This window comes from Aquarana catesbeiana, linkage group LG04, assembly GCF_042186555.1.
Source record: "Aquarana catesbeiana isolate 2022-GZ linkage group LG04, ASM4218655v1, whole genome shotgun sequence".
NCBI lineage: Eukaryota > Metazoa > Chordata > Amphibia > Anura > Ranidae > Aquarana > Aquarana catesbeiana.
Window position 1 is genome coordinate 472227534 of NC_133327.1, and position 21574 is coordinate 472249107.

General features: G+C 45.3%; 1 protein-coding gene and 1 pseudogene across 1 annotated transcript in view; one reads left to right on the plus strand and one right to left on the minus strand.

Moving 5' to 3' along the window:
• LOC141140426 (protein unc-93 homolog A-like) overlaps positions 1-21574 on the minus strand; it is an 827018-nt gene that overhangs the window by 261039 nt on the left and 544405 nt on the right. The gene's annotated exons all lie outside the window — the stretch shown is intronic.
• On the plus strand, positions 185-279 carry LOC141142004 (U2 spliceosomal RNA; annotated as a pseudogene).

Consider the following 21574-nt stretch of genomic DNA (forward strand, 5'->3'; position numbering starts at 1 on the left):
TCATACCGCAGGATGAATGTAATTTATTTGTATGCTTGGCAATGTATTGTTATGTAGTGTATTTATGCGCTGCGTCGCAGTACAGACTGGAATGTACCCTGTTTAAGTACTTGTTTTTTTGTATATTTTTGCAAAATAAAGTATACATTTTCAATCAAAAAAACAATAAGGGCTGTCTAGGCTGATCGCTTCTCGGCCTTTTGGCTAAGATCAAGTGTAGTATCGACTTTAGCCCTTAGGAGTGTCTCTGCTTCACAGCTAGGACGTTGAGAACCACTTGCATCTATCCAAGCCAATTGGTCCTTGTGGGGTACCCTCTGCTCGGCCTGGTAGGATCGTTGATTAAATTCAGCTTCACCTACTTGCTGCTATTGGGTTAGAGGCTTAGCCCCCACAGGGAATGAAATTGCAGTCTTCCCTCTTCCCCATCTCTGCATTATTACCTCCGGGCAGTAGATGCTAGAGCCTTTGTAAAGGCTACAAAAAGAGCGAAGACATCAAGGAACCAGAAGGAAGCCGCCTAAGAACACTTGAAGCGACATCCAACTCCTTGACGATGGGGAAGAGCGACAAGAAGACCAGCAAGGAGAAGAAGAACCCCGTTCCAGCCACTTCCTCCGAGCCCGTGAATGCCGCTGCCTCAACCCCCGCCTCTACCCCAGCCGGCACCAGACGACCAGGATCAGCTAAGCCAGACCAGCCTGCAGACGGGCTCCCAGCACTGGAGCCTTGGATGAAGCAGACGGTCGTGCTGCAGCTGAAGGAGGTGGACAGAAGAGTCCCTGACATGACCCCGGAGATCTTCGGAAAGAAGATGATTCTGGAACAGGGGTTCAGCAAAGCGGAGACGCTTTCTGTGCAGGCCTTCACAAGAGGTATATTCTTTATAACTTTTGTGTCATTTCAGGTCTGCAGAAGATACTGGGAGATGGTGAAGACCAGTGGCCCTAAATCCCCTTTCCGGAAGTTCACTGCGAACTGCCCCATAACACAGGACGAAAATCAGGTGACAGTGGCCATGACGAACCCCCATACCAGTGGAAAGGATATAGCCACCTACCTCCAGAGGTTCTGCACCATGGTGAAGGACCCGATCCAAATCTTCGATGCCAATGGCTTCTGGATAGGTAAGTGGTCTGTGCTCTGCAAACTGAGGAAAGACCCTTCGGGGGACATCCAGCACCTGCAGCCTTTCTTCTCCCTGGGATCATCCGCAGGAATCCTTTTCTACCCCGGCATACCCTACAACTGTAACAAGTGTGGGCAACCGGGACACATAGGTAAGGATTGTACATAGCTTGCTTGCAGGTTCTGTAGGGTTACAGGCCACGAGACCAAGAACTGTCCGAGGTCCAAAGCATGCAACCTTTGCAGATTGGCAGAGCATGTCTTCAGACACTGCCCCCGGAGAACCTGGACCTACGCTGGAGCCCTGAGCCAGGGTAAACCACCCCCCAGCACCGGGAAAGAAACCAAAGAATCCAAAGGAACCTCGAAAAGGCCACAGGTAAGTCCACTCCTGCCCCCCCTGCCCCAGCCCAACCCCCTACCTCCAGCACACCCCCACCCACCCCCTCTGTGCTGGAGGAGCCCCTCCCCACCCCTTCCCCCGAACCTGTCCTCCCTGGAGAACTTCCCCACCCTCCCACCTCCTTCCACCCCCACCAGTGGCCCAACAGGAAGCCGTAGCCAGAAACGGAAACCAGAGAGCCCAACAGCTGAGGAACCCGCCAACTCCACCAAACGGCCCAACGGGGTCCAGCGCGACAGTGATGTACCAGAGCAATTAGTGGAGGACCTAGAGTCTGCAGGGGAGGAGGAGGAAGAGGAGGAGATTGTGGTCGACCCCGAACATGACCTCCCCCCCAACGTCCACATCAGCCAGCAGATGGCCCAGAACACAGGACATGCAGAAGATGCAACGGAAGAGCCACCCCCCCTCGGGGGAGGTAAGTTCGGACCCTTGTTAACTAGACCCTCATACCCTTTTTCATTATGGCTGAGATCTCAATCTTTTCCATTAATGTGAGGAGTATCAAGGATACATCTAGAAGGCAAGCGGTCCTGACCTTTCTTTCAAGTCAGCAGAGTGATGTCTACATGCTTCAGGAGTGCGCCCTTCCTCCCTTGAGGAGGTACACTCATCTGTCCTCCCAGTGGACCCTTGGTCCCTCCTACTGGTCCAGGGATGGCGATTGCAAGTCTGCAGGAGTAGCCATTCTGGTCAGGGGTGGGTGCTTCACGGTTGACTCTATCCATGAGCTAGTCTGTGGCCGTCTTTTGGTCGTAGACGGCTCGTGGGTGGAAGAGCCAGTTAGGCTCATCAACGTGTACGCCCCCCCAGACAAGAATGCGCGGCTGGAACTTTTCCAGACCCTGCGGACCCAACTCGTCACCACCAGAACAGTAGTGATCGGCGGTGATTTTAACTGTCCGATCGAGGAGGATGGGCGCAGCTCCAGCATATACGCAAAACTTGATGCTACTTCTAGGCTGCTCAAGGAGATGATCTCGGAGGCCTCCTTGCAGGACGCCGTGGGATCCATAGGGAAAGGGACCGTGAACTATTCATGGTGCCAACCCGATGGATCTGTGCATTCCAGGATTGACTTCGTGCTCACTTCAAGAACAGTCAAGCATCGTGAGTTCTCCATGGTCCCCTGCTTTTTCTCTAACCACAGGGCTATTCACTTTCGGGGTGACCTGGGCGAGGGCTTTGCCCGTGGACCGGGTTCCTGGAAGCTAAATAGCACCCTGCTGGAAAACGAGGAATTGATGGGGGAACTCCGAGAGGCCTATGCCACCTGGACGGAGGAAAAGAGATTCTTCGGAAGGGTAAGTGACTGGTGGGAGTTTGTGAAGGTTAAGCTGCGTAGCTTCTTTCAGGCAAGGGGACGCCAGCGTGTGTGTGCCAGGAGGAGGGAACTCAGGAGACTGCAGCGTCAGTTGCAGTCCCTGCAGGACCTTCAGCACTGTGGCTGGGACGTTAGGCAGGACCTGGAGGACACTAAGAGGAGCCTGAAAGGACACTTCGAGGAAGAATCCAGGCACATTGTCTTCCGTGCCAAGGTGGAGAATCTTGAGAAAGGTGAGAAGTGTAATTCTTTCTTTTTCAGGAAACTTCACTCAGGACACACACCCTTGTCAGAGCTGCGGGATGAGACCGGAACACTCCAGAAGGGGAAGAAGGCAAGTGGTCAGCGACTACTACAGCAACCTCTACTCCCCAAAAGACACGGACACACAGGCGGCTGACAGGTTCCTGTCAGGTATCTCTAACCATATTGATCCTGCAGGTTCATCAACTGTCAACGCCCCCTTTGTGTTGGAGGAGCTGCACTCTGCCGCCAAATCCTTTAGGCGAGGCAGGACCCCGGGCTGCGATGGTCTCCCAGTTGAGCTCTATGTAGCACTGTGGGATCTCGTGGGCTCGGACCTGCTCGAGCTGTACAAGGAGATGGTGGTGGAGGGCAGAATGCCTCCATCACTGAGGGAGGGGATGATCACAATTTTGTATAAGCGGAAGGGGGAGAGAACGGATCTTAAAAATTGGTGTCCGATCTCTCTTCTGAATGTGGACTACAAAATCCTCGCCAAGGTCCTGGCCAACAGGCTGAAGTCTGTCATCGGACAGATCATCCACCCAGATCAGACTTGCGGCATTCCTGGTCGCAGGATTGCGGACAGCCTTGCGCTAGTCCGGGAAACAGTCCAGTACATTCATGGCCACCGTGTGCACGTGGCCCTGGTCAGCCTTGACCAGGAGAAGGCCTTTGACCGTGTCTCCCACGAGTTTATGTGCAGAGCTCTGCGCAGGTTTGGTCTTGGGGAATTGTTTGTTCGTATGTGAATGTAATGTACAATGACATTTCTAGTTTGGTGTTGGTAAATGGCTGGAAAACTGACCCCTTTCCAATTTTGTCTGGGGTCAGACAAGGCTGCCCTCTCTCACCTCTGCTTTTTGTTTGTTGTATAGAGCTCTTCGCCCGAAGCATCAGACGGAACCCAGAGATCAGAGGGATCACCGCACCAGGACCGGACAGACGGGAGGTGAGGACTTCGGCCAAGCTTCAGGGGCAAAGGTCAACTGCGGGAAGTCAGAAGTCATGCTCTTCGGAAAGTGGTTCCTGCCTTCTTCTGCACCCATTCCTTTCAGCGTCAAGACGGACTTCATCAAAATTCTTGAGGTCTGGTTTGGAGCTGAGGGCGCAGCCCTGAAGTCCTGGGAGGAAAGACTGTCAAAAATGCAGGGCGGTGTTTCACTTCATCTGGAGCTCCAAAATTGACAGAGTGAAGCGGGCGGTTATGTTCAAGGAACCCCTCAAGGGCGGTAAGGGCGTGCCCGACATCGCTACCCTACTGAGGGTGCGCTTTGCTTGTAACTGCATCCGCAGGACATTGGTGGACAGAACTGTGGACTCTGGTGGTAACTCCATGTCCCGTTTTTTCCTCCTGCCTCTTTTGAGGACCCTTGGATGGGACAAATGGGACAGCTCTATCCCCTACAACTGGGACACCCCTTGGTACTACTTGGACACCTTCAAGTTTATTAAGGAGCTGGGGCTACATGGAGTGAAGCCTGACTTGTGGAAGCCAAAAACTATCCACAAGTTGATTAGAGCATCAGAAATTGTTGAGACTGTTCCAGGCCTCCCTTCAGCCACTTGTAAAGTGGTCTGGAGGAATGTTTCTTCAAAGAGACTCACCAATAGGCACAAAGATCTGGCATGGATGGCAATCTAAGGGGGGTTGCCACTCAGGACATTCATGCATGCCAGAAACCTGTGCAGATACAGGCACTGCCCCTTTTGCATCATCCAGGCGGAAACTGCTCTGGATGTGCCCCTTTGCACAGGACCTGTTGAGGGCCCTGGAACCTGAACTCAAAGACTTTGTGCCACAGACTGCTATCACACACTTTGGTGTGTTGAACGGACTCTTCTGTGGAACTCATTCACAGGAGGACATTGACGGTGCCTGGCGGGTGCTGTGTTGCATTAAGGACGCTTTGTGGTGAGTCAGAAAGCGCCTCATCCACCAACGGGAGAGGATGTCCATCGAGGACTGTCACAGACTGGTTCACAGTCTGCTCAGAGACTATCACTTGATGGACTCCAAGGAGGAAGAGGAGGTCTGAAGATTTCTCCACCCCCCTCCCCCCCATGTATCCTTTGGCAGTTCAATAAAGCTTCGGGCCTGTGAACTCTTTTTCCCTCCCCTACCCCACCTTCTCCACCCCCCCATCACACCCGTTGCTCATTTTGAATGTTACTAGACTGTATGACCTGACTTTTTGTGACATGTTGTTGAAGTAATGCTTTCAGGGTAATGCGGCGTCATGATGTTTCGGGGTATTAGTACTCTGCACAACACATTACGCATCATACCGCAGGATGAATGTAATTTATTTGTATGCTTGGCAATGTATTGTTATGTAGTGTATTTATGCGCTGCTTCGCAGTACAGAATGTACCCTGTTTAAGTATTTGTTTTTTGTATATTTTCTTGCAAAATAAAGTATACATTTTCAATCAAAAAAACATAAGGGCTGTCTAGGTAATGTATCTGTATTATCTCTGTGTCTCTTTTCTTCTCTTAACAATTTTCTATCCTAGGAGTTGCCTTACCTTGATAGCATGTGTATGTCAATTGTAACCATATCTCCTTTTTTTGCATTAACTATCTCTGTAGACTAGGGATGAGCTTCGAGTTCGAGTCGAACTCATGTTTGACTCGAACATCGGCTGTTCGCCGAACAGCGAACAATTTGGGGTGTTGGCGGCAAATTCGAAAGCCGCAGAACACCCTTTAAAAGTCTATGGGAGAAATCAAAAGTGCTAATTTTAAAGGCTTATATGCATGGTATTGTCATAAAAAGTGTTTGGGGTCCTGCCCCAGGGGACATGGATGAATGCAAAAAAAAGTTTTAAAAACGGCCGTTTTTTCGGGAGCAGTGATTTTAATAATGCTTAACGTGAAAAAATAAAAGTGTAATATTCCTTTAACTTTCATACCTGGGGAGTGTCTATAGTATGCCTGTAAAGGGGCGCATGTTTCCCGTGTTTAGAACAGTCTGACAGCAAAATGACATTTCAAAGGAAAAAAAGTTATTTAAAACTACTCGCGGCTATTAATGAATTGCTGGTTCAACAATACACATACAAGTTCATTGATAAAAACGGCATGGGAATTCCCCACAGGGGAACCCCGAACCAAAATTTAAAAAAAATCACGTGGGGGGTCCCCCTAAATTCCATACCAGGCCCTTCAGGTCTGGTATGGATATTAAGGGGAACCGCACGCCAAAATTTTTTTAAAAATTGGCGTGGGGTCCCCCCAAAAATCCATACCAGACCCTTATCCGAGCACGCAACCTGGCAGGCCGCAGGAAAAGAGGGGGGGACGAGAGAGCACCCCCCCCTCCTGAACTGTACCAGGCCACATGCCCTCAACATTGGGAGGGTGCTTTGGGGTAGCCCCCAAAACACCTTGTCCTCATGTTGATGGGGACAAGGGCCTCATCCCCACAACCCTTGCCCGGTGGTTGTGGGGGTCTGCGGGCGGGGGGCTTATCGGAATCTGGAAGATCCCCTGTGTGAAATGGTAAGGGGGTACAAAAGTACCCCTACCATTTCACAAAAAACTGTCAAAAATGTTAAAAATGACAAGAGACAGTTTTTGACAAATTCCTTTATTTAAAATGCTTCTTCTTTCTTCTATCTTCTTTCTTCTATCTTCCTTCGGGGACCCGGGTCCCAAAACACTTTTTATGACAATAACTTGCATATAAGCCTTTAAAATGAGCACTTTTGATTATTCATGTTCGTGTCTCATAGACTTCAACAGTGTTCGAGATAATTTTTTGCCTGTTCGCAAGTTCTGGTGCGAACCGAACAGGGGGGTGTTCGGCTCATCCCTACTGTAGACTGGCAACACTGTATTTGTAACATCACTATGCTATATTTGGTAATCTCTGAATATTCTGATGTTTATTTTCTGTATAAATAAATAATAATAAATAATAAATATTTGTATTGTAGTACCATTATCATTCGTTATTGATTTCACGGGTTATAGATGCAACCACATTGGTTGATCCATATATAGTTAAAAAGTTTTGATCACGTATATTACGTATCATTAACCATATAAGTGAGGTAGGTAAACATAGCCTGGTCAGATGGTGCCCCTTGTGTGAGGAAATTTAACATTTGGGTGAATGTTATTTCTTGTATGGAAGACAGAGCTGGTTTATACCTAACCCCAGAAACGGTAAGCATTTTTTTCTTATGTCTTTTGTGTTCACCTGTCTCCCGTCTGAATACCCAGACTAAAAAACATCTCAGAACTTTTCTGTTTACCTTTTGTCTACACAAATACTTTGATGAGACTGATTTTGAATAATGTATATAAAAAATGAAATTGTAAGGGCGAATGATGAGGGCTTCATTTGGAATCTTGGAGGCAGAGGAAAAGGATATGTGCCTCTCTGCCAAAAAGCAAGTTCAGTTGAACCTTTGAATGAGATTAGGCCAATCGTTGTGGGCATAGAGCTGCGTTTCCACTGATGCAGCTTCAAAGTCGCATGAGTTAAAGTGTGACTGTGATGTGTGACTTTGGTGTGGCTTTGAATGCGACTTTCATCCAAATTTACCATTTGGGTCAGAGTCACATCCGGAGTCGCATCAGAGTGGTGCAGGTACCTTTTCATAGTTGTTGCGGCTTTGAGTCACGTAGATTGGAACAGGTGCTATTGAAATCAATGAGCTGCGACTTGTAATGTGACTTTGTGTCCAAAGTTGCATGGCAAATTGCATTAGTGGAAACGGAGCCTAGGTCACACTGAATGATCTTGATGTGTATGAATTAGGGCTGCAACTGACGATTGTTTTCGTGATCGATTAGTTTGCCGATTATTGTTTTGATTAATCTGAAATAACCTTAAAAAAAAATGTGGTGAATAATTTGGTTAATATGTGGGGTTTGAAGAAAGAGGAAATTTATTTTTAGATATCTCTATGCAGTGGTGAATGTAAATAACCAGCTATATGGTTAGGGAGCAGGGTGTCTGGCCCACTCTGGGAGTGGCAAACAGAAGAGATATACTGTGTGTACTGTTGGAGGAGATGTATGCTGTGTATGCTGTTGGAGGATGCATGCTGTGTTTACTGTTGGGGGGTGAGTCTCGTGGATATCATCAGACTCAGAGATCAAATTTTTTTATTGAAAAAAAAAACAAAAAAAACAAAAAAACAATGTCTTCCTTTAAAATAAAGTGTCATTTTAGGAGTGTTCGTTCAATTTTCTAATCGTTAGTGGGGTCAGGTCGACATTTATTTTCAACTACAGTCATGGAAAGATTTGTAGATAATAGGGAACTTCTTGGTCAAGGGAATTTTCAGACAGTGTATGTGGTTTTCGTTCAGAAATTACATTGCTTTAAGGGCGTGGCCAGCAGTGGAGGAAGATGGCTGCTATCTAGCTGAGCTCTGCAGCACTGACTTTCCCTGAAGCGACACACGGCAACTAAAAGAGGTATTAAGGGCACAAAAAGATACTGGAATACTGGAGTAATAACGTGTCACAATGGGGAAAAGGAAAGACCGCGGAGGACCCAGGAAATTGGGGTCATTTAAGAATCACTATAGTGATTCTGTGAGGAAAAATGGCACAGCTTTACCTCAGCACTCTAGGGCTGAACAGCAGCCAGCACACCTCAGTGACAGAGAAAGTGAGCTTGGTAACACTGCAAACGGCAGATATGTGACTGACCCTGACATGGGGGAGGAAATTATTGGACCTCAGAGACAAAGAAGGAGGATTTCCCCCTCAGGTGAACATGCCAGTAGTTCACTGCCTGATTATGACCAGCCACCTGTTAATAATCCTTGTGCTGATAAACTGCTTGCCTTCCCACATCTGGACAGACTATACTTGATACAGATATCAAAGAAATGCTTCTGTCCCTGAGAGGAGCGATTCAACAGGATGTGCAGTCATATATGCACAAAACTAATGTGGCAATAGAAGGTATAGGAGTAAGAATTGATGACATGGAAAACAAAATGGAGGATGTCGCTGACGCGCATAATGAATTGGTAGACTCCCATTTTGAGCTAATAGAAGAATTGAGGCAACTTAAGCTGAAAGTGTCAGAAATCGAGGACAGAGCCAGACGCAATACTATAAAATTCAGAGGGATCCCAGAAACTGTAAAAAATACTGAATTACAGGGATTTTTGAAAAAAACTATGTCTAACCTACTCCCCAAAATCCCGCATCAGGAGCTGACAATTGACAGGGCTCATCGATTGCCAAAACCTTCGCATATACCATGAAAACTCCCGAGAGATGTTATTGCGAGAATTCATTTCCATCATATTAAAGATCTCCTGATGCAAAGCGCACAACAACATGTCCCACTACCTGATCCATATGCAGGTATTTTTTTCTACTCAGACCTTTCACAAGCATTGAATTACATTACCAAGTTACTCCCTACTCATAATCTCAAATATAGATGGGGTTTCCCAACCAAATTGATCGTTGATCGTAATGATGTTTCCTACAATATTCATACACTGGATGACGGCATGAAGTTGTTGGGGAAATGGGAATTGCTCCCTATGGATGAAGATAACTCTCAGAGCAAATAATTTGCAGTATAAATCGCACAAGAAAAGGGACTTGGTCATGCCTAAACTCACTGGATTACTACGGTTCACTGCTTATATTGCTAAACCCTCAAACCTATCTGTTCTCAGGGAAACTTTTACCCCAGAAGGAAATGGTAAATTTCCCCCTATCTATAAGTGCACATTGGTGCACCCTACAGTTGCATGGCGACTCAAAGTTTTTCTTCAACGTTCTGAATTTTTATGATTGTTTCTATTTTTGTCTACTTATATTTTTTTCTTTCTATGAGAATCTATCTTTTTTCCTTCAAGGTTGGTCTCTCCACTCAGGAACATGATCATTATATATCTTGGCTTATCCACAATAGGATGTCGCTGCTACTTATCATCAACACCTTAAAAAATGTCGCAAATTAAAATTTTTTCTCTGAACACCAACGGGCTTAACAGTCCTCATAAAAGAAAAGCTCTCTGGACTGATGCTATCAAACTTCAGAGTGACATCATATGTGTACAAGAGTCGCATTTTGCGAAAGATAAAGCACCTAAATTTTCGCATCCTCTTTTCCCACATATCTTCTGCTCTAACAACCTCAAGAAGAAGAAAGGTGTTATAACGGCAATCAAAGGGACAGTCTCATTCCACCTTTTAGACTCAGTAATAGACGACTATGGTCGGTATATAATTCTAGTTGCTATTATAGACAATGTTACTTACACAATAGCCAACATTTACGCTCCTAACAAGCATCAACAAAAATTCATCCGTAAGCTGTTGAGAAAGGTATGGAAAATACAGAAAGGGCATATTATCATCTGCGGAGATTTTAATGCCCCGATGGATCCTAATGTAGATACATTAGGTAGATTGAGTCTTGGTAATATTTTCGCTGAGGAAGATTTATATGATCCATGGAGGTGTTTACATACTACTGAGAAAGGCTACACATTTTTCTCTAATGTACATAAAACATATTCCAGAATTGATTTCTTCATTGCAGACAAAATGCTCTTACAAAAAGTTTCAGATGCACAAATTCATAATATTACTTGGTCGGACCATTCACCAATCACTTTATCTATTACGACAGGCCAACAAGGCCTAACATCAACCCTTTGGAAGAATAATACATTTCTATTCTCTCAAGAGCGATACGTGTCTGCAATGAAGAACAAATTGACAGAATTCTTTGGTTTTAATGATAATGGCTTTACATCCACTACAAATCTGTGGTGTACACACAAAGCCTTTATTAAGGGTATCCTTATCCAGATGGCATATAGGGATAAAAGAGAAAGGCTAAAATTTGTTGATACCCTTTTAAAAGATATATCTAGTCTTGAAAAAGAACATAAGCAATCTCCAGAAAATTCTAACTTATTACAAAAACTCAACAACAAAAGGGATGAGCTTAGGACAACTTTATTAACTAACCATGACAAATACCTCAAACGACTGAAATTGAATTATTACTCCCAAAATAATAGGGCAGGCAAATTGATGGCTTCTGTACTACGTGACCGCCAACGAACACAAAAAATTGATAGACTAATTCATCATAAATCTGGGAAAGCTTTAATAAACCCACAAGAAATAGCAGATGCTTTCTCAGATTATTATGGAGATTTATACAACTTAAAAAATGACAAGGATACTATCCAACCAACGTTAAAAGACATTACAGTATTCTTAGACAAAGTGAACTTACCCAAAATTGACTCTAATACACTTGACACACTAAATCAACCCATATTGTTAATGGAAACCCAGAAATTTATAAAAGACCTTCCGCTGCATAAATCGCCAGGTAATAACGGTCTATCCAACGAATATTACAAAACATTCATTAATATTTTCGCTCCGAACTTAACAAACCTGTTTAATTGCATAGCTACTGCCAAATGTTGCCCAAAAGAACTATTAGAAGCAATAATAATTACTCTCCCAAAATCTGACAAAGACTTGACATCTCCTTTAAACTATCGACCAATCTCGTTGCTCAATTCGGACATTAAAATTTATGCCAAGGGGCGTAACCGGAAGCCGACCTGAATGGACCTGTGAGCCTTTAGCTCCCTCTCAGCCCACAGCTACAAGGCCTAAACAGGGGACTTTTCTATGCCTGCATATGGGTGGATCATGGAGAACCCGATCCACTAAAGCCCGGGGATCATCTCAGCCTCCGCCCGGCACTTCGGCGACACTCAGAGGCTACTTCTCACCTCCTTCCATGCCGGCCGGCGGGATGGACAAAATGGCGCCGGCGGACTCTTCCGCCTCCTCCACGAGGGCTCCGCCATCAGGATACCAGGCTCTGATCCATCCACAGGAATCCTCCACAATGGACTGGATGTCGCCCGGCCCGCAGGCCGCAACGAAGGGCACAGTGAGTCTCTCCCCCCACCCTGTGTCCCAGGAGACGGTGCTCCAGGGACACAGACCGCCACACTACGCCTCACTGGAGCCTCCTGCACACAGTGCACGGAAGCCTTCCCCCGGCTACTGCGGACGGCTTCCGACCCGGGGGTCTCGGCAGTAGCGCCCAGCTCCCCCACCTTCTCAAAGGATTCGGAGGACTTTCCCCCCCTGCCAGCCCCCCTTTACACGCAGGACTCGGAGATTACTCCCACCGGCCTTCAAAGGCAATGCACGCCACAACAGGCCTACAACCAGGCCCCAGCTTCTCCTAAGGAACAAAGACAATCTTGCTTGGGGAGTTCAGGCTTAACAGGGGGGGATCGGGATTGTGTCACCACCTATGCTCAGGCTGCTGGCCCCCCCGAGTACCACAGATGCAGGGGAATTGCAAAGGCGATCCTCTATACAGCCCCAGCCCTCAGGGGAGAACACCATATGGGGCTTTCAGCTGAAGCGTGCAGCCCAGGCCCAGCCAGAGACTTTCCTGCAACATCAACAAACACCTGTCTCTCAATATGCCCCACGCCAGGTGACACCAGACTCTCATATCCAATCTCATCTTTCATGGCATGACTACCTCCAGGCCATTCCGACCAAAGAGGATTTTAAACAACTAATTGAGGATGTTAAGTCTACCTGCCAAGCCGAAATACAGGTACTTCAAGTAGCTGACAGGGTGGAGATGGCGGAGGAAGAAATTCAGGAAACCAAATTAGCAGTACATCGCACCCAACTGCAGGGTGCAGATCATCGCATGCTTCTGAGGGATATGCAACGCCACCTAGAGGATTTGGACAATAGGGGGCGCAGGAACAACATACGAATCAGGGGTTTACCCGAATAAGAAGGACCAGAAGACTTACATGACACCCTGCAAACCCTATTTAATGGCCTCTTGGGAGATCCCCCAAATAAACCCATAGAAATGGACAGAGCTCATCGTGCCCCACGTCCCAAGGGACCGATTTCTAAACCACAAGATGTTATCTGCAGGGTCAACTCATATCCGCTAAAAGAGGATATCATGCGAAAAGCCCGATCCACTAGGAAAGTGGTCTTCGCCAATACCCAAATCCAGCTTTACCCAGATCTAGCATGCATCACGTTGCAGAAACGCAGGCTCCTACAACCTCTTCTCCTTCTGCGGCAGGAAAAAGACATTGTCTATCGATGGGGTTTCCCCTTTAGTCTGACGACAAGGAAAGATGGACAATCAGCTGTACTGCGATACCCTGAAGACCTGGTAGTTTTTTGTGACACACTGGGGCTCTCTGTCTTCAGGATTGGGACTTGCTGGCCACTCCACCCCCTCCTCCCTCGATCTGGCAGAAGGTCCCTCCGACTAAACGTTCCCGGGGTCAAAGTTCGCCTCAAAAATCTGCCAAGCCTAAAAAGATCAAGTTCCCTGTACTTGACTCTCTCAGCCGCAACAAGAGCTTCCCCAAAGCTGATTACCCTGGTTCACCTAATACCAAATGTTTCAAATTCCCCTAGGCCTCCCTACTGTTTTTTCTTTTTCCTGCAAAATTTATTGGGCGCTTCTAATCGAAGAACTGAGAGTGGTTGCTCTTCCGCTCACTGGACCCCCCTGTGGTTTACTCCCTAGAGTTCCTTAACAGTTTAACTTCCTTACGTGCCCCCAGCCTGTTGTTTTCACTTCGGTGGGACCTATTGGAACCCAGTTAACCCTGCATCTTGCAGGATATGCAGAATTTATATGTGATGTTTATTATGCACATTGTTAATCTTTTCTCTCTATTCTCACTCCTCCTTTCCTTATCCCTCCTTCAGCTCATTTCAGGACCCTGTCAACCTTCCATACAGCCCCTCGGCTCTCGGCATCCTCCATACCTTGGCGACTTGGCACTCGGGCAGCTGGATCAGATAAGTATCTTTTTTCTTGCACATACCCATCACTATGGCTAAGGTAATGTCATTGAATGTCCACGGATTAAACTCCAACAGGAAGAGACATCTGGCACGTACTTAGTGTAGGCACTCGGGAGCAGATATTATTATGCTTCAGGAGACTCACTTTAACAAAGGTGACTCCTTTACGTTCGCCTCCAGACGATACTCCCAAATTTATCAGGCGTTTAATCCTCGTAAACGCGCAGGAGTGGCCATCCTTTTCAAATGGGGTTCACCCTTTCAATGCTCAGAATCTTATATTGACCCACTAGGTCATTATATTATATTACGTGGTCAATGGCAGTTTCAGGCAGTTACTATATGCAACCTCTATGCCCCAAAAACCCATCAGATCAACTTCCTTACTAAAGTATTCGCACGTCTGTTCCGAACGCCCCATGAATTTCTGATAGTTGGAGGAGACTTTAATTTGTCCCACTCATTGGTACATGACCGCCACACGGTAGACCCCCGGAACTCACAGAACAGGACAGCCAGAGAATCGAAACTCTTTAGACAGATCACTAGACAGTATGCCCTGTTTGACTCTTTGCGAGCCTTTCACCTCGGGGACAGACAATACACGTTCTACTCTGCACCCCATTGCACGCACTCCCAAATTGACTATCTCTTTGTAAATAATGCTGCCTTGCGGGTCGTTAACGATACACGGATCCACCCGATCTCCTGGTCGGATCATGCCCCCATTTTCATGACATTGAACTTGGGCGCCTTAAACCGTAGGCCTTGCCACTGGCAACTCAACACTTTTCCCCTACAGCACCCTCCTTCCAAAATGGAACTAGACTCGACATTGCAGTACTATTTTATTGAGAATACAACCCCAGAGGTTTCTCCTTCCGTCCTTTGGGAAGCCCATAAGGCAGTCCTCTGGGGTCGGTGTATTGCACTAGCCTCGGCCATGAAGAAAGATGCGATGGCTGTTAAGGTGCGGACCGAGCGGGAGCTTAGGGCATTGGAACGGAATCTGCAGATTTCTCCGTCGACACAGCTTCTTAAAAAAATCGTATGTCTACGCACAACTCTTAAAGACTTGGCTATTGGCAAAGTGGAAAAAGCTTTACGGAGATTGAAACAGCTCTATTATGACAAGGGTAATAAGGCCCACTCCCTCTTGGCTCGCAAATTGACTGAACGCTCAAACGCAACAACTCCTCATCAAATAAAAAACATGGAGGGTCCTGACGGACTTCCATATGAATACTATAAAACTTTTCTCCCTATCCTTCTACCACACATGTGTAAATTTTTTAATGCTTTTCTCCAACAAACACCCATACCCTCTGACATGCAGAGGTCCTTCCTCACAATAATCCCAAAGCCAGATAAGGACCCTGCCCTTTGTGCTAGTTACAGGCCGATAGCACTCCTGAATTCCGATCTGACAATCTTTACAAAACTCCTCTCTATACGACTGAATGCGATATTGCCATCCCTGATACATTAAGATCAGGTAGGCTTTGTTCCCCTACGCCAAGCGGGAGATAACACGAGATGGGTCAATAATTTGATAGATGTGGCGAACAGGGAGGGTCAAGAGTCCCTGGTTTTGGGACTAGATGCAGAAAAGGCATTTGATCGCCTTGGCTGGCCCTTCCTGTTCGCCACGTTAAAGCACATGGGATTTCGGGGGCCTTTCTAAGGGCTATTCAACACTTGTACACTAACCCTACATCCCAGGTTAGGACCCCTTTTGCTATGTCCTCCACCTTTTCGATAGCAAACGGTACACGCCAGGGATGCCCGCTTTCTCTGTTATTGTTTGCATTGTGTGTAGAGCCCCTGGCGGCATCCATTCGCGGAAATCCGAACATAAGGGGGGTTTCGGTTCGAGGGAGGGAGTTTAAATTGGCCTTGTTCGCGGACGATATCATACTTACCCGAACTGGACACTTACAAATCCCTCTCCGGATACAAAATTAATGCATCCAAATCAGAAGCACTGCCAATTAACATTCCGGATGCAGAAGTGCAACATCTACAGCAATGTTTTCCCTACCATTGGAAGACCTCAGCCCTGAAATATTTAGGGGTCCAAATTACCCAGTTTTACGCATCCTTATATCAAGCCAACTTCCCACCCCTCTTCCGCCACATAAGAGACCTTATACAAAAATGGAAAACCCATCATATTTCCCTTTTGGGCAGAGTGGCGTCTGTAAAGATGACCATTCTCCCCAAACTTTTGTACCTGTTCCAGACACTGCCCATTCCAGTACCTTATGGACAACTGCGGAAGCTCCAGGCAGACCTAGTGTGATTTGTCTGGAACTACAAGAGACACAGAATACCCCCGATCAGTACTAGTTGCATCCCGAACAGATGGGGGGCTGGCATTCCCTGACCTGGTGAAATATTACCAAGCATCTCAACTGCAGGCTATTACCTCCTGGTTTCCCCAACGGGCATATAATAAATGGGTGGAAATTGAGAAGATATGGCTAGCTCCTATACATCCAAACAGTCTGCTATGGAGTGCGAGCGCAAAGGTGGACCAGAGAGACTCCTGGGGTCAATGACCCTACTTAGGTTGCTCTGGAGAAGACTGTCTCATGCCCATGGGCTCAGCTCAGAGCAGTCACTTCTCACATCCTTTCTCTATAACCCTGACCTGCCTGCCGGTCTAATACGCCAGATGTCTCACCCCTGGGCAACACGGAATCTTTTTCATATGGGCCACTTGGTGGATCCCAGGACACGTAGAATGCTATTGTTTGCCCAATTACAGACAAAACATGACTTACCTCGCCAGGTGTTTTATGGATATCTGCAGATATGTCACTACACCCCGAACCTCCAATTTTCAGCGCCATCCCCCTTTGAGAGCATAGTCTTGGAGGGTACAGCACGCTGAGGCTTGATATCTGATATCTATTGGTTGCTTAACTCTGATTCCATTACCACCCACGGCAAACATGCGTATATGCTCCGCTGGGAAAAAGTCTTGGGGGAAGTGATCCCAGAGGGGACGTGGCAGGCGATCTGGTCTCAGGCGGCAAAGAGCTCCTACTGTACCCTCTATAAGGAGAACTCATATAAAATTCTCTATTTTTGGTACCTGACACGTTCTTCATGTCATATATCCCTCATGCTCAGATTCGGTGCTGGCTCTGTGGGAGAGAAAAAGGCACTCTCTACCATATATACTGGAGTTGCCCCAAGATTGTCCCTTTTTGGACGGAGACGCAACTACTGCTGTCCCGCTTACTGGGTGTGCAAGTCCCCATGACCCCAAAACTATTTTTGCTAGGGGTGTCTCCCTTACGGATTTCTAAGCCCTCTAAAAAACTGCTAAGACACATTTTGACGGCTGCTCGATGCCTGGTTGCCCTTCACTGGAAAAGACGTTCCCCCCCTCCCATGAGGACCTTTATACCAGAATAAAAGATGTAGAACTAATGGAAAAGATGACAGCTAGACTACAAGACAGGCTAGAAGCACACAATAAGGTCTGGGAGGAATGGCATAGCCATGAGGATCCGCCCTGAGCTGAGGGTCGAAACCCCTCCCCTATCCCTCATACCTTCCTTCCCTACCCTCTCTCTAGTCCTATTCTTCTCTGCAATCTCTACACCATCTTTCTTATCCTCTTTCACTCTTTTCTCTCTGCATTTTACTAGCTATATAATAGCATGTAGTAGATGTTGTTTGAGAATTCATAATTTAAGCGTTAGACCAGATATGATGGCATGTCACTTACAATGCTATGCTTGGATATAATGTGTGCATAGGCAGAACTGTGACTGTTCTGTTGACTTTTGTACATTCCAATGCGCAAGCTATGTCTATCTTTTGCTTTATAATCAAAACAAAATAAAAATGTTATTTGAAAAAAAAATAAATAAATGTATGCCAAAATATTGGCCAATCGTTTGTTAGAAATGACCCCTTACCTAGTCGACTCTGACCAAGTAGGCTTTGTTAAGGGTCGTCAAGCCCCGGACAGCACGAGAAGGATGATCAATTTGATTAACTACGTTGAGAACACACGAACGCCTTCTCTGCTCCTAGGTCTGGACGCAGAGAAGGCATTCGATAGAGTGCATTGGAACTATATCTCCAGGACTCTTGAGAAGTTTGGATTTTCAGGATTTATCCATGAAGCAATTATGCTACTTTATATACAACCATCAGCAAAAGTTTCCACCTCGGGAATGTTGTCTAAGACTTTTAACCTCACGAATGGCACCAGACAGGGTTGCCCACTCTCACCCATTATATTTTCTTTGGTAATTGAACCCTTAGTGGAAACCATTAGGTCCAATGAAAATATTTTAGGAATAAAGATACAGTAGGTGATAGAATACATAAAATTGGGCTATTTGCCGATGACATCATTCTATCTTTAACTAGTCCCAACAAATCCCTGCATGTGCTACAATCAATACTTAACTCCTTTAGTAAAGTATCTTATTACAAAATTAACAATAGGAAAAGCTTTGCCCTACCTATGAATATATCTAACGATACCTCTACCATCCTCAAAGAAAAATATAATTACAATTGGGATGCATCTTCGTTCACCTATCTAGGTATCAACCTTACATTTCCTGCAAAAAAACTATATGCAGCTAATTTTCCTAAGTTATTAGACTTGATTTCTAAAGATTTTCAAAATATAAAACAAACGCACCTATCCTGGATAGGTAAAATTGCAGCATTTAAAATGCAAACCCTACCCAAGATACTCTACCTTTTTAGAGCCATACCTATTCCAATACCTTCAAGCTTTTTCAAGATTCTAAATATTAAATTGAGCAACCTGGTCTGGAATAACAAAAAACCAAGGGTAGCTTTCTCTATTTTAACACCTTCTAAAAACAAAGGGGGTATGAACTTCCTGATATTCATAAATACTACTACGCAACACTTTTGGATCAAATGAAATACTGGTTCTTCCCAAATGACGATAAGCTGTGGTTATCCATTGAAAGAGAAATCACCAAGGGAAATGATTTATTTGCCCTGTCAGTGGCTTACATGATATTCCCTAAGGTCATAGTTCCTAAATTGCTTTCCATTAAAGCTACCCTGTTAGCATGGAAGTTTCTTGTCTCAAACTTCCATGCTCTAGGGCATTTACAAAAGATACCTATACCACTCAGAGCCCTTGACTACTGTAGAGGCCGATTCTCGATGAACAAATGGATTGCTGAGGGCTTTAACTTTTACGTACACCTTCCCTCAGGATACAAAGCCACGATTGATAAGTTAAATAAGCTTAATCATCTGCAAAGCTTAAATCCACATCAAGATTTTGAAATTCCATCTTTAATTTGGTCACACCTCACCATTAACAAACCTGTAAAACATAAAAGTATAGCTTTCTTCTATAAAGTTTTTTCTCAGTATCCTAACTATGAGAAAAACCCTAATATGTATAAATGGGAAAAAGATTTAGGACAATCCTTTTCGGATGAATGTTGGTACAATGCTATGAGAATAAACCAAACTGCAACATCCTGCTTAGAGCATTGGTACAACTCTCAGAAAATATTGAATAGATGGTACCTAACTCCTTACAAATTACCGTATATACACGAGTATAAGTCGAGTTTTTCAGCACATTTTTTTGTGCTGAAAGTGCCCCCCTCGACTTATACTCGAGTCAAGCACTTTTCTGCAGCAAAAAATTTCATTTTCTGAACCGACTTTGGGGCCCCATATCTCAGGGTCACTTTGTGCTAGGAACCCCAAATTTGGTGTACAAACCCAGTGAAACTGGTACCATAACATATCCAAAGCTGGGGTTCCTAGCACTACGTGGCCCCGAGATACGGGGCCCCAAAATCGTTTTGGAAAATGTCATTCTCTGCTGCAGAAAGGTGCTTGACATTTTCTGAACCAAATTTTGGGGCCCTGTATCTCAGGGACACTTGGTGCTAAAAACCCCAGCTTTTGATATTTTATGGTGCTAGTTCCACTGAGTTTGCACACCAAATTTGGGGTTCCGAGCTCTACGTGGCCCCGAGATACGGGGCCCCAAATTCGGTCAACTGTGTCCATCTGCAACAATGCCAATCCGGGACCATTTGGGTTCAGAGACCCCAAATTTTGGCTGCAGCTAGGGGGCATCTAGGAACCCTTAACTAGCCAGTTTGAAGTTCGGGGGACCTATGGCTGCAAATGGGCACAGTGAGGCATGCAAATGGGCACAGTGAGGCTGCAAATAGGCATTGTTGACCCTCTTTTCCACTTACAGTAGCTGTGCATTTCTCACCCTCGTCTTATACTCGGGTCGCTAAGTTTTTCCCATTTTTTTGTGGTAAATTAGGGCCTCGACTTATACTCGGAACGACTTATACTCGAGTATGTACGGTAGCTAAAATATATCCATCTACATCACCACTATGCTGGCATTGTACGGATCAAGTTGGTTCCTTATTCCACATTTTATGGAGTTGTAAAAATCTGACCAGTTTCTGGAACTCGATATCCACCTTTATTGCCTCTCTCACAGGTAACTTGATAAAACTATCACCTGCTATGGCCCTTTTAGGTATCAACCTTGACACTATCCCATTTCAATACAGAATATTACTGGCGAATATCTTATAGCGGCTATACTTACCATAACGAAAATGTGGAAATCAATTGAGGCCCCTAACCTGTGTGATGTCATTCTTAGAGTCAACACCCAGGCGTACTATGAATTACTGTTAGCACTTAAAAATTATAACATAATTCACTTTAAGAAGCACTGGTATGTATGGATCATACATCCTACAGTACTAAAATACTTGTACGCTCAGTCTTAACTACCACTAGGTAGCCTGTTGGTATCACTTATTCCTTGTAGAGACTTATGCTGCTTTCATTTCCTGATTGGTTTGACTCGCTAGAATACACTGATTTACTAGATGACATCCTGTTCTCTCTTTTGTTTATTCAAGTTAGTATAGACCTGTTCACAATTTGCTCCCCTAGGGGTGAATAGGTTTATTCTTGGAGGTTTACTAGGTAGAAACTGAATTAAAGATATGAATTTGAAGGATTATTCACAATTATTATACTGACTTAATGTATTTATCAAAAATGCATTCGCTATACTATGTAACTGTAATAGTGTGAATCCTGTTATACTTTTCTTAATGACTTTATTTGTTATTTTATGTTCTGATAACTAAATAAAAAAAAATTGAATGTTTAAAAAAAAAAGAAATTACATTGCTTTTAAAAACAGAATGTTAAAAACAAGTTAAAATTTCAAACATTCGAGGGGAGATGGGCGGAGCCTAGCGGAGCAGACATGCATTGTTAGAGCTCTGCACCGCTGAGGAGAGAAGAGAAGGACAAAGCGGAGCCTGCAGGCTCAAAAGGTATCCATTTGAACCTTTTTGCCCCAGGGAACAAACTGTGAAAGTTTGGGCAGGAAATATGGTACTGGGAGGAAACCGTGGCAGGAATAAAAATCACCTCACAAAGAGCTCACAGGCACTCACTGCAACTAAAGCAGCTCCAGTCACCTCACAAGATACAGCATCAGGGCGCTCTCACAGACAGAAAATGTCAGAGCAAGACTCTCCATTTGAGTCAGATACAGAACAAATCCTCTCACAAACTTCTCCACAAGCCTCCTCAGCATCCC